Genomic DNA, 12,875 nt, shown 5'->3' on the forward strand with positions numbered 1-12,875 from the left:
TCCACCCACCCACCGATCCACCCATCCACCCATCCACCCGTCCATCCACCCGTCCATCCACCCATCCACCCATCCACCTGTCCATCCACCCATCCACCCACCCATCCATCCACCCATCCCTCCACCTGTCCACCCATCCACCCATCCACCTGTCCATCCACCCATCCACCCACCCATCCATCCACCCATCCCTCCACCTGTCCACCCATCCACCCACCCATCTGTCCATCTATCCATACCATCCATGTTTTTCTTCTCTCTACACTTTGCATTGCTATTCTTTCCCTTCTTTGCTTAGCCAGATTTCCCCAATCCTGGGGCTTCAGCTTAGATGTAATTTCCTCTAGAAAGCTCTCCTTCCCCTCCAGACTGGGCTGGGGATTTGCTCTGTGATCTTTCCCATCCTGCATATCGTGGCTCCAGTCAGTGTTTGGTATCTGCCTGACTTGCCCAGCAGTGGGATTAGGTTGCATAGACCTCTTCATTGCCAGTGCCTGGTACAGTGTCTGAGCCATTCTGGTGGGTTTTTGTTGAATGGCTGAGTGACCGTTTCCCCCTGAATCTTTACTACTGGATCTCGAGGAAGAGCTGGCTTGGAAGAGACCTCTGAGTGCTCAGCAGGGCTGTAGCAGAGTGAGCACTAGGCTGGTTCTCCTGTCACTGCACAACCATGAGAAAACAGGTGTTTTTCTTCTGGGAAGAAAAGAAGCATAGAAGTAGCAGCCAACACTCTGTACAGGAGGAGTCCCTCTGGCTTCTCAGTGCAACGCCACTCTGATGGCCGTGCAGGTGGAGAGTGGAGGCAGAGCCGCTGTCGTGCGGTAGGAAATCAGCACAACTTCAGTGCCATGAAGCTGCTCGGACTCATTCGCTGTGGTTTTACAGCTTGGCAGGCAAGTGGGTCTCCCCAGTGGCAGTGGCGATGCTGGCGGCTCCTCTCGGGGTGTGTGGTGGAGCCGAGCCTCTGTCTTCCCAGTTTTGGGCTTGTGAGCTTTGCTCCCAACTCTTTCCCCTCTTCAGATCCAGCAGCTCTCTCTTAGCCCTTCCCAGGTGACCACACCTTCCTCCATCAGAGGCTGGGAAGGGCTCATTCCATACCCGTAGAGAGTGAGTCCAGCATGGTATTACACAGACACATCACCACCCAAAATGAAAGCCAGAGACAGAGGTGAATTCGAGAAAGGTCTTCAGGCCTGTGATGCATTGTGTAGTTGAAGGGGGCGTCTCACTATGCTGCCAGTCTGGTCTCCAGTACCTAGGTTCAAGAGATCCTCCTGCCTCAGCCTCCTGAGCAGCTGGGTGCTCTTCACTGTTCCGGATCCATGTGATGAGACTGGACTCACTTGGATAATCCCAAGTCACCCAGTCTCGAGGCTCTCAATTTAATAACACTTGCATCCTCCTTTCGCCATGTCAGGTGGCACATCCGGGTCCCAGGGCTCAGAATGAGGATGTCTTCGGGGCACCATTAATCTGTGGACTACAGGGAGGAGAGGAGTGGCTGCATGGCCGTCTTTCTCTCTGGCTGTCTCTTCTTAGGGTCCCTTGCCTCCCAGGGGTCCCTGGAGCCCCAGAGCAGGGTTGGGTACTGAGCTCTGTGCACAGTACACAGCTTGTGTCTGGTGCATGCTGGCAGTGCCATGGTCAGGCCTGGCCTTTCCCAAGCTAACGTCCAGCTCGGCCACCCTGACTTGAGGCTCAGCAGCAGAAGACGGAAAGCCACCTGCTCTTCCTGGGTCATTTAGCCATCACAGTGGAAAAAAATTCGTTTCAATTATTTTTCCTAAAAAAGTATAGTTTTGTGTTTATGGGATTAAGGACTTTTTTGTTCCTTTGAGGATCTAGAGAAATGGGGGGCATGGTGGAGCCCAGTGAGAACCAAGAGGCAGGTGGCCAGGAGAGGTCGGCTTAGCAGAGCAAAATGCAAGCCAGAGAGTGGGACGCAGAGAGACAGGTCTTCTGGGAAAGGGATGGGGAGTGAGAGACAGAGAGAGGGGGCGGACGCAGAGGGGATTAGGGTGGGTTCCACGCATGGACCGACTCCCTGGGATGAGCGTGATCCTGACACACTGCACACAAGGACTCACAAACGCACAGCTCCGAAAGAAACAATAAAAAACGCAAAGGGCTGCGGCTACAGCCTTGAGGCAGTTTAAGAAACGCAAGCACTAGAGGAGTTTACCAGGCATTAGGTTTGAAATTTTACAGCTTCCGGAAGAAGGCTCCGCTACTGAAGACAACAGAATCCCAGCCTTCTGAAAGCAAGTAGTCCTCTTGTCTTTGTGAAGCGCCTGATCAGGAGGGATGTCGCTGAGGGGCACCTGGCTCCAGACAGCGGGTCCCCTCCCTCCGGCTTCCGAGCCTCCTGGGGGCTCTGCACCCTCTGTTCTGGCCACAACGCCAGGTGGGATCCACTGCAACTCAAAAATCCCAAACACGGGAAGAGCCCTGTGTACCCACCCCGATGGGCAGCTGGACTCAGGATCGCTCTGCACAGCGCCTGCAGTTGTCTGCTGCAGGGGAGGACCTGGGACTCGAAGCACATCCTGAGGGTGGCCTGCCTGCTTCCGGCGCTTGCAGAAGACACCCATAGCGTGTCGACTGAGAAACACAGGCGCAGGACACACATTTGTGTGTGTAGTGTGAGCTCTGTGTTGTTACGAAAAACATCAGAATTATTTGTGGTCGCTCCCAGGTGTTGGGAGTATGGGGAACATTTCCTCCTCCTCCTCGCTCACCAAAATGAACGGCACAGTGTTTAAGCACCTGGATCTGGAGCTGGGGCGCCTGCTGTGGACTCCTGCCCCCTGCTGGCCGGCCGTGGGACTCCGAGTCTCAGCTTCTCTGTGGAGGGTGCTGGTGGCTGTCCCCTGAAGCACCGGCCCTGGCTCAGGGATGACCAAGCCCCGGGCTGGACCAACACTCTGCTTGGAGTGAGTGCTCAGGAGATCGTGCTGGGTGGTTATTTCCAAGCAAACTAAAAACTTTAACACGAGGACCGTGTAGTCTGCCCCCCTGCCTTATGTCAGACCTACCCTGAGGGTTAAAAAATGTTCTCTTCTGGCCCATCATCACCTGCGATACTTCGGGAGCAGCTAAAGACCTCCTGGATAGCAACACCCACTCCCATTTGGAGGGAAGTAGGATCTCAGCTTTCTTCCGGCCGCCGCTGACACCTCCTCCCTGATGCCGGCTGTGTCACCCAGAGGCTGGTCCCTGGCAGGCAGGATGGAGTGATGTGGGGGGGGGGAGTACATCTGTGAGGGACAGCTGCACGTCGGCCCCAGACTCAGGGCCAATTGCAACACGCACTGACGGTCACACGGCCCGCGGGTCGGGTCGGGAGTCTTTGTGGCTCATTTCAAACTTTTATTTTTTCAGTCCATGTTTGAGTGCGTGGTTGCGTTCACTGTGGGGTGCTGGCCCGTGTGCATCACACACCTTCCGCCCCTCCTCTCTCCCCTCCCCTCTTCTTCATCTCTTGGTTCTCTCCTCATTTGCGAAAGATCTCTCTTCCTGCCGTATAGGTGTCCACCGACAGATGAATGCATAAAGAGGATGTAGTGCTTAGATGCAGTGGAGCACTACTCTGCCACGAACAAGGATAGACTCAGGTCATCTGTAGGAAAATGGACGCACCTTGAGACCACAATGCTAAAAGAAATCAGGCAACAGGCTAAAAGATTTGCATGGTCTCTCCTACGTGAGAAACCCAAAATGTGTATAAATTAAAGAGCGAAATAAAAGGCAGATGATAGGGCCAGGCAGACCACACCAGGCATGGTTTCATGGGGTTCTTTGCAGTGAGCGTGCTCGGGCGGCTCTACGTCCACACTCGTCCACGGGCAGTGCACGGCCTGCAGCTCTGCTGACCGCGCCCATGCTCAGCCCTTCAGGGCCTCCCAGGTCCCCCACGCCCGCCGGCCCTGCGCCTGGGTTCCTGGCTGTCCCTGCCCCTTCCTGGCTGCCTCCTCCTCGCCCTGGCACAGGGAGCCCCGGAAGCCCCACGGTCCTTCCTCAGCTCCACTGCAGAGGCTGCACGCAAGCGCAGAGCTGCTCGTGAACCTCGAGTTACCACGCGACAGTGTCTCCACCCCTGTCCCCCTCCGGTTCCGGTTCCGGTTCCCAGGGCTAGACCCAGCCCACGGAGCTCCGAGAGGGAGCGGCTGAGTGGCCGGATTGCCCTGCTGGGTGCCCCCTCCCCTGCCGGCTCCAGGCTCCTGCAGCAGGCCCTGGCTGCGGGCTCTGGGAGGAGCCGCCTGGAAGCTCTTTATGGGATTCCAGAAGCAGCAAGGTCATCAGTTTTACAGCTTTGCTCTCGGTCTGTAAACACAGCCCCTGGAGCAGGCGCGGCTGGTGTGAGGGCCTTTGGAGCAGGGACCGTGACAGAATAAAGGGCGCATTCTGCTCTGCCAGACCGCGAGCTTCGGAGTAACGTGGGCCTGGCAAACCAGGGCAAGCCAGCTGCGCCCAGGGAGCTAGATTTCCAGGGCACCGCGTGTGAGTGCGGGCGTGCATCTGTTTTGTCCGGCCACACAGCAGGCAGCAGCTGCTTTGCTGTGCAGATTCAAGGGCCTGGGCAGGCCAGATCAGGCGACCAAGTCAAGGCCAGGCAAGCCCTGCGGCCTTGCAGTCCGAGTGTCCCCACCCTCCCCAGGGACACCCGGCCCGGGGAGGGGGGGGGTACTGCAGGCAGGAAGTGGCACGAAACCACTTTTCACGAATGCCTGCATCTGTGATCTGTGCCAGGCACACTCCCTGAGACCCAGTACACTTCCATGAGGGGCTGTAAATGAACCTGGACCGATTCCATTCTTTCAAGCAACACTTACTGAGCACTCCCCTTTGCCGGGGCCTGAAGTCCGGGGCTCCACGCAGTGCTCCCCAGACGGTTTGCTCTCTCTGGAACTCCAATTGTGCCAGGGGATGAAGACAATCTGCGGAAGACCCAGCGATGGGTGTGGAGCCAGGAGGCTGGTGGGCAGGGCCGGGTCCTTCCCGCTCTGGGAACCAAGACCCCAGGCCGGAGGAGGGAAGAGTCTGTGGAAGGGGTGAGGCAGGCTGAAGGCCAGGAAAGAGGGAGGCACAGCTGGATGCTGCCACCGAGGAGGCCTCATCTTCCTTCCAGACTCTGGGCAGAGAGCAGGAAGTAAGGATGTCCCAGGAGTGGCTTCCCGGAAGTGTGCTCGGGGCAGCTGCCATCGGAGGCCAGGCCCAGGCCCTCCCTGAGCAGTCTGAGTCCCGCAGAGGTGACTTCCTGGTGAGTAACTCAGCGTCCCCAGCATGACAGCAGCCCCCGGACAGGTCACCCTAAAGGCGAGCCTGCAGTCTTCCTCCCGGGCCCCATGAAGCCCTGGCCATGACCTCTGTGCCGGGCGTGGACGCCACACTGCAGGACTGGAGGAGCATAGCCTGCAGTGGAGATGGATGCAGACTTGCTGTGGAGTGACTGGCTGCGTGACATACAGTCTCGCCCTTAGAGCCGGGGACCTTGTGATCCAGGGAGGTCATTTGGCCGTGGGTTCTGGTGATAGAACCCAAAAGCTTTCCAAGTGAGGCTTTTTTCTTTGTGTGTTATCTGAAAGGCACAAATAGGGGTGAAAAAGCAGGACCTGAGAGTACATGTTTAAGCTGACACATGATTTCCGAGCCCCAGTCCCAATGGGATGCTGTGAGTTCTTATTCTGTACATTTTGCAATTGATCTCTGAACAACAGAATTGCACGACATTGCGTTTTTGAGCGCCCAAAGTATAATTTTGTTAAATACAAGCCTTTAACACATACCTTCGTTTTAAAAACTCTTCTGGTGTATATTCATATTGTAATTTGCTTCGAGGCTGAAGCAATGGAGGGGAGCTGGGTCCTGGAACCAGCAGCGCTGGAGGCTGAGTGCTCCGGGCCTCCTAACTTGTGGGTGGAGGCTCCAGGTTGATCTCCCGAAAAGGTCCTTGCCTCTGAGATCACGGACACCTCATGTGGGACAGGTTCGGGGCCACAGTTTGGACAAGGGTGTCACCCCGTCAGAAGCCAGCACTTGGCTCCCCTCCGCACCCATTAGGGTTTTCTAAAGGCAGAGCCAAGGCTAAGCAGTAAGGACAGGTGGGCAGAACTGTGCGGGAGGGCAGGCAGGAGGAGCGTGCAAGGGGCCGGGAGGGCGGAAGGCTCCTGCCTGCCCCGCCAAGCCCGGGCAGCTGCATGCTGAGTGGCTTCTGCACAGCTCTCCATGGGGCCTGCAAGGGTCCTGCCCATTGGTCAGGGTGGATCGCAGTCCAGTCGGCGGTGCGATTTGCTTCAGTGCCTTGCCAGAAGTGATCCTTCATTGCCACATTCTCTGGGTTCACGAAAACCAACATCCTCTCTTTCTTCTCTCTCCTGTCTATTATCTATCGATCATTTATCTACCTACCTATCTATCTCTATCACTAAATACCTCTTCCACGCTTCCCTCCATGCAAGGCACTAATGTTTGTGTAGTCCTTCGTGGTTCACGAGTGATTTCATGCACATTTTCTCACAGTTCTCAGCAACTCCATGACACTGAGGATAGGGGCTCAGAGAGGGGTGTGTGTAGACTGACTCGATACCTTGGGACTATAAGTTAAAGTCACGAGAGGTGCCCAACCTTCAGTAGCCAAAGAAGGTAGGATTCCACAAAGGCTCAAGTAGCTTAGATATGAGCATGTATCTTTGGATTCTGTTGGATGCAAAACCTGTGACTTACAGTGGTAGAGACATTTACAGGTCCTAGGGGCCAAAGAAGGGGTCCGATCGGGAAATCAAGTGGCAGTGCGATTCAGACCACTGTCAGCTCAAGCCTGGAGATGTGACTCCATCCCTGTCCAAGTTACGTGGCCACTAGGAGTCCATTCAGCTTGCCACCGCCAAACCACCCAGACCTCTGGCAGCCCGTGACTCGGGGACGCTGAGTGGACGATCCCAGGCTTCCTTGGATGATATAATACTTTGCTCAGTTGTTGTAAGAGGCAGCACCCAGGAAGCCCTCCTCTTCAGAACTTCTGCCCAACCAAACAGTTCTGGACCAGATGATTACAGTAAGCAAGGCTTCTGGTCAGCCCCTTCCCTGGGTAAATACCTTTAGTCTGTGGGACATCTTAGATGACATACACAAAGGTTTAAAATAATTAAAGCCATCACATTAATATTTTTGTGTTGAGCAGGCCATGTTTGGTATTCCTGCATACTGGTAATATTTAACAAAACTTGATCTATTAAAATGAGATTCATGTTTTTCTAATTTAAAATGTATCATGGCCATACTATCGAGATACAGCCAAGTGGATATTCATGTCCATTGTATTTAGAGGCATAATTTATTAGGTTAAATGCTTTGTTGATCAGATAATTGATGCCCTTAAAACAAAAGTGAAGTTTGGGGGTGTAGCTCAGTGGTACAGCACTTCCTTGTGTGGTGAGCCTGAGGCCCTGGGTTAGATTCCCAGCACCACACACACCACAGACACACACACACACACACACACACACACACACACACTTTAAACTATTTGAAGACTTAATTTCCTAAGGTTACAAATGTAACCAAGTATTGGCTAATGTTTCTTTGAAAGGGACTAAAAAGAGATAGCTGCAATTTGCTCTACTTATAGGTAGAAAAAAAATAAGATTTGTAAGCTGAATATAAAACCCTGGAAGAATTTTTTTAGGGGGAGGGTAATGTGGCTTGAACTCAGGGCCTTCGCACTGAGCTACGCCTCCAGCCCTTTTTCATTTTGAGACAGCATCTTGCTAAGTCACTAAATTGCCCGGCTTGTGGCTCAAACCTGAGATCCTCCTCCCTCAGCTTCGAAGAGTGCTGGGATCACGGGTGTGCGCCACCAGGCCCTGGTGAGGCGAAAGAGAAAACAGTGTTTCTAAAATTTTACCTTGAGGAATTGACTACTAACTGAAAACCTCCTAGAGAAAATGCTCAGTCATCTTCTCAGCACACAGAACTTTCGGGGTGTCAAAGTAACTTAGAGTCCCGGAGGAGCCCTGGCCAGCCCTGGCCAGCGTCCCCAGGACAACCTCCCTCTGGCCTCTTCGGCCCAGCCTCACTGAGACACTGCAGAGCCTGGGCTGTCCTGTCCTCCTCCTCTCTGAGGCCTGCTGTGGCCTCTGGCTCTTGAGGCCTCCCCGAGGGGCTCGGGTCTGGGTCTGTGGCTGCTTCTGTGTCCTCCCCCGACGCCCACCTCGCCTGGTGTGTGGGGGGCCTCGTGTGCTGCCGCCCTCGACCCTTGGGTGGGGACACCGAGCCACCCACTCGAGGGCGATCTTTGCACAGCCTGATCTCCACTCACCCGGAAGGATCCGAGATGAAACCGAATCTAACAGATTGGGGCCTCGGTGTCTGCGATTCCTTCCAGGCCAGCGAGCCTTTTGCTTCAGGAAGGCTGCATGTCACTTTGCTTTAGTCGTGGCTGTGTGTGTGTGTGTGTGTGTGTGTGTGTGTGAGAGAGAGAGAGAGAGAGAGAGAGAGAGAGAGAGAGCGCCATCAGGCAAGCTGGGCAAGGACACAGGAGGCGCCCGTCTCCGCCTCCTCTAGTTTTCAGGGAGGACTGGGTCACGCTAAGAAGTGTCAGGCCCTGAACATCAGTGAGCTTTGCTTTTCCAAACGACGGTGGCTCGTGACGGAGCTCCAGCAGCTCCCGCGAGCCCTTCTGGAGGGAGGCAAGAGCTCCTCTCTGACTGGCAGCTCTCGGTCCCGTTAGCCCCCTCCTTGCTCTGTCCTTACAATCTGTGCCTCCAGATCCCTCAGACCTCAGCCGAGGGCGTTTCTGATGGCCTGGAGAGCGCTGAGCTGCGGTGCCAGAGCCACCCTGACGGTCGAAGGCAGGCCCCCAAGGGCGCCGGGCGGGGGCTCTCGGAGCGGACAGCAGGGCCGCTCGCCGCCTTCCTCGGGCAGCAGGAACAACCTCGGCCTCTCGCTGGACGGAGACGCGGTGCGGGCTCAGCCGTTGTCCCTGCTTTGCTCGCTGGATGCCACACGGGTTTCCAGAATGAAAAGGCAGCCCTGGAAAGTTCCCAGGCCCCCGCGAGCGAGCCCCGAGTCCCCCTCACTTAACGCCGTCCGCTTCCCCTAGGTTCTCCCCCGGGCCCAAGCGCACCGTGGGGCCCAGAAGGAGCCTGAGCCGTGGGCAGGGAGGGCCGGGCCTGGGCTCTCTCCTCCTTGCCCGGCCTCTCAATCATTGTGCTTATTTGTTCTACTTCTACTTTGCTAATTCCTGTTTATATTCAGAAGCCAGGCCGATTTCCCTCCAGATCCGTCAGTCCCCAGAAAGCAGCCAGCTGTCTCCTAGGCCCCGCCTCTTCCGGGCTCAGGATCCCACCTTCCTCCCGAGGGTGTGCGTGCGTGTGTGCGTGTGTGTGCGTGCGCATATGTGTGCGTGCATATATGTGTGTGCGTGTGCATATGTGCGCGTGTGTGCATGTGTGTGTGCGTGTGTGCGTGTGCGTGTGTGTGTGTCTGAGTCGCAAATCTAGGGAGCTACCCAATCATGACCTAAAATGGCTTTAAAAGCCCTTGGGGAGTTGAACTGTCTCAGAAAGTGTAACTCCGTCATCTGTTTACCTTTCTCTGTGTGTTTCGAGGATCTCCTAGCCGAGGTTTTTCTGCTTGATGAATGTGGTCTGCACCAGTTCTGTCCAAAGGAGGCGCAGGACATAAGAGGACTTCTTCACCTCTCTGTGACAGGACTGTTTGGACCACGTGGGTGGCCAGAGGGGTGCGGGGAAAGGGGGAGTTCTGAAAACAAGCCGTAAAAGTTTCAGTTCTTTTAAAAGTGCATTAGCTGAGGTAAGGACAATCACTGCTCATGTGCTGGGGTTATCTTGGCGCTTCGTGTCTGGCTTGTCCCACCGCCAACGCCGACAGTCTCAGTGGCTGTGCAAACTATGACACATTGAGCTGCTGGCTGGGTTCCTGATTGCTGCGTTCAGGGAGGGAAGCTTGCCCCGGGCAATGTGTCATGTTCTTATTAAGATCCAGCGTCTGCCCGACTTTGCAGGGTTTGATTTATTTATCTTTTAAACTTTCATAGTCACTCTAATTAAAAATAATCACGTGTTCTTGTGCATACTTTCTATGGAGAAAATCTATTCCTTTTGTTTTACACCCTAGATTGTAATAGGTAGGCCATATCTTTTACTTCTAACTATAACATTACCTTTCCAGGGCTGTAGACTTCTCTTTCATTATTTCTCATTTCTTGAACACACATTCATCCCAGTGGGTGAATGAACCATTATCTCCTTAACAGTCTGTCATTGTTAGGACTTCTGATGCCTTACTGTAAGTAAGTTAAAGTTAACGTTGCAGTGATTGTGATGGTGAACTTGCTAGTTGGCATACAGGCTTACTTCCCCGGGATGGATTTGTAGAAGGGGAACTTGCAAGTCAGTAGTGGGAACACACGTGTGTGTTACAACAGTGGTGCTAGTTTACACTTTGTCCGTTTCTCTGTATTCCCACTTGCACATGAAGCCTTCTTACCTTACTGATAGGCACAGTGGTATGTGCAGAAAACTGGCCACTTGGGAGAATTCAAACACTTGCCAGGAATTACAATCGACAAACACTCCCGGGGGGCTGAGGAGGCACAAGCCATTCTCACACTGACGGGGACACAGTGTCCTCCTTGGTATCTGTGGGACCAGTTCTAGGACCCCCTTGGGTACCAAGTCCAGTCTAGAAAATGCTGCAGTACCTGCCCACGGCCGCCCATTCTCCTGGACTTTGAATCATTTCTAGATGACTCCTAACACCTGTGTGTCACAATGCAATATTTAAGGGAAAATGGCAAGAGAAACTGCACATATTCAGTACAGACAATCGTTTCATTTTTCCAGTACGGGGACGGAACCGAGGCCTTCACACGAGCTACATTCCCAGCACCCCCCCCCCCCCCCCGACACCTTTAATTTTAATCTTGTGACAGGCTCTCACTAGCTGCCCCGGCTGGGCCCAGACTTGCAATCCTCCTGTCTCTGCCTCCCACAGTGCTGAGATTACAGGGGCACAACTGTGCCTGGGCTGTTTTCAAATATTTTCAACCCGTGGCTGCCGAGTCCACAGGACCTGCAGACGAGGAGGAGCAACTGCACCAGTAGGACCAGGCTTGTGCAAGTAGCCTCCACAGGGCCCGGGTCAGACATCAGAGAGCCGAGCATGTGGTGGAGCCTGGCGGGGTGCGGGAGGGGAGCCCTCACCTGCGCCTCCGAAGTGCAGCTGTCCTGCTGGCTGTGGACACACACGAGGGCTTCCGAGAGGGCAGAGGCTGGGCACACCTGACAGTTCGAGTCTGGCTCCTGTCCTCTCAGGCCCTCCTCTCTTCCTCTCTGCTTCTGTTCCACTTGGGAAGCAAGAAGAGAGGGTGGAGAGAAGACCTGGCTGCTGGAGCCTGTACACATTGTTTATTTCTCAAAATGTGAAGGAAGAGACTTTCCAGTTTTGTGAGTGTTCATGAGGAAACCTAGGGGAACTTAAGAGGAAAACCCATGTTTATAGCACAGTCCATAATAGTTAAATCTTGAAATGGCCTATGTGTTCATCAACAGATGAATGCATAAAAAATGTAATGTTTATACACAGTGGAGTACTATTCTACCCTAAATAAGGCTAAACTTGAGTCATTTGTAGGAAAATGGATGCACCTTGAGACCATAATGTTTAGTGAAATAAATCAGACAGACAAGCTTCTGTATTCCATGGTTTCTCTTACAGAAGAAACCCAAAGTATAAATAAAGAACAAAATAAAAGATAGATAATATAAAGTGGGGAGATGGATCTTTCTCAAATAGGAAGGGGAACAAGGTGGGGAGGGGGGATGGAAGGGACTGAAGAAAGGAATGAAGATGTGTTATGTTCTGTACCGACTCGGCACAGGGGTGAACGTAAACATTATGCAGTTCAAACGAAAAGTGAAAACTGGAAAAAGAAAGAGAATAACACAGAGGACAAATTGGTAATCCTGAGGATCTCATAGTGTAAAATTAATAGCATATTCTACTTTTTCTTTTGCCAGAAACTAAAAATAAAAATGAAGATTAATTTTGAAAAAAATCCTCAATTTATCATTTTTGAAGAAACCCTTTGCTATTTACGTTTCAAAAATCATTTGAAAAGATTAAAACCATAATAGTATGTCTTACGTTTCAGGGAGCTAAATGTTGTACATTGCCTAAACTATTACAATAAAGCAACACTGCAGTTCTTCGAGGGTGCTATGGTGGAAATCCAGCAAGTTCGAGATTTGGATAATAAAGGAGAAATTCAGGCAAATAGAAGCAAGGGAAAGAAGTGAAGGAAGAAATAGGGAAATTGGAAGCCTGGCCGTGTGTTCGTGAGTCCTTTTCGGAAGCCCTTCCTTTCGGGAATATTTTCTGAGCGTAGTTTTCCTCCCCTCCACGTAACTTGTTAAAACAAAATGGAATTTGAAGCAGTGTGGCGAGGCCATCAGACTCTGCTGCGCGGCCTCTGTCTGCCCTTCCTGGAATTCGTCGAAGGCGACTCCGAGTCCCACCTCCCGGTTCCACGCAGGTCCCCCGGGCCTGGAGCGGAGATGAGGAGCCCACAGGGAAGAGCTCAGCATAAGCCTTTCAAGTTGTTACTGCTTTCTGTGGGTCGGCTCAACACCTGCACGGGCCTCCCAAGACCAGGCAGGCGTGATGCGTTGTCCGGGCCGACATTTCTGTTTCTCCACGGCGGCCTCAACGCGGAATGCATCGCACGTGGCGAATGTCGGGCCGGTTGGGCGGGCCGTGCCTCCGATTCCCTTAAATCTGCTTCCAGTTCCTCCAGTGCGGCAGCCGCGCAGCTGTTCGCTCCCCACGTGCGCGAGCCCGGCGCTCCCCGCGAG

At 53.5% G+C, this 12,875-nt stretch overlaps 1 long non-coding RNA gene across 3 annotated transcripts; it reads right to left on the reverse strand.

Annotated features, from left to right (window-relative positions):
• Positions 1–224: 224 nt before the first annotated feature.
• LOC110350575 (uncharacterized) lies at positions 225–10,524 on the reverse strand. Of its 3 annotated transcripts, XR_015451411.1 has the most exons (4): positions 8,318–9,582; positions 5,787–7,862; positions 4,833–5,578; positions 225–3,619 (listed from the first exon to the last, which is right to left on the reverse strand). It is a non-coding gene; the product is annotated as an uncharacterized LOC110350575 (long non-coding RNA). The 3 variants fall into 3 exon arrangements; XR_015451410.1 differs by lacking the exon at positions 8,318–9,582 and adding an exon at positions 9,589–10,524 and having other exon boundaries at positions 4,833–7,862; XR_015451409.1 differs by having other exon boundaries at positions 4,833–7,862.
• Between the last annotated feature and the right edge of the window lie 2,351 nt (positions 10,525–12,875).

Source organism: Heterocephalus glaber, unplaced genomic scaffold, assembly GCF_053883595.1.
Source record: "Heterocephalus glaber isolate CG9 unplaced genomic scaffold, H.glaber_assembly_v1.0 deba00001428, whole genome shotgun sequence".
Classification (NCBI taxonomy): Eukaryota; Metazoa; Chordata; class Mammalia; order Rodentia; family Bathyergidae; genus Heterocephalus; species Heterocephalus glaber.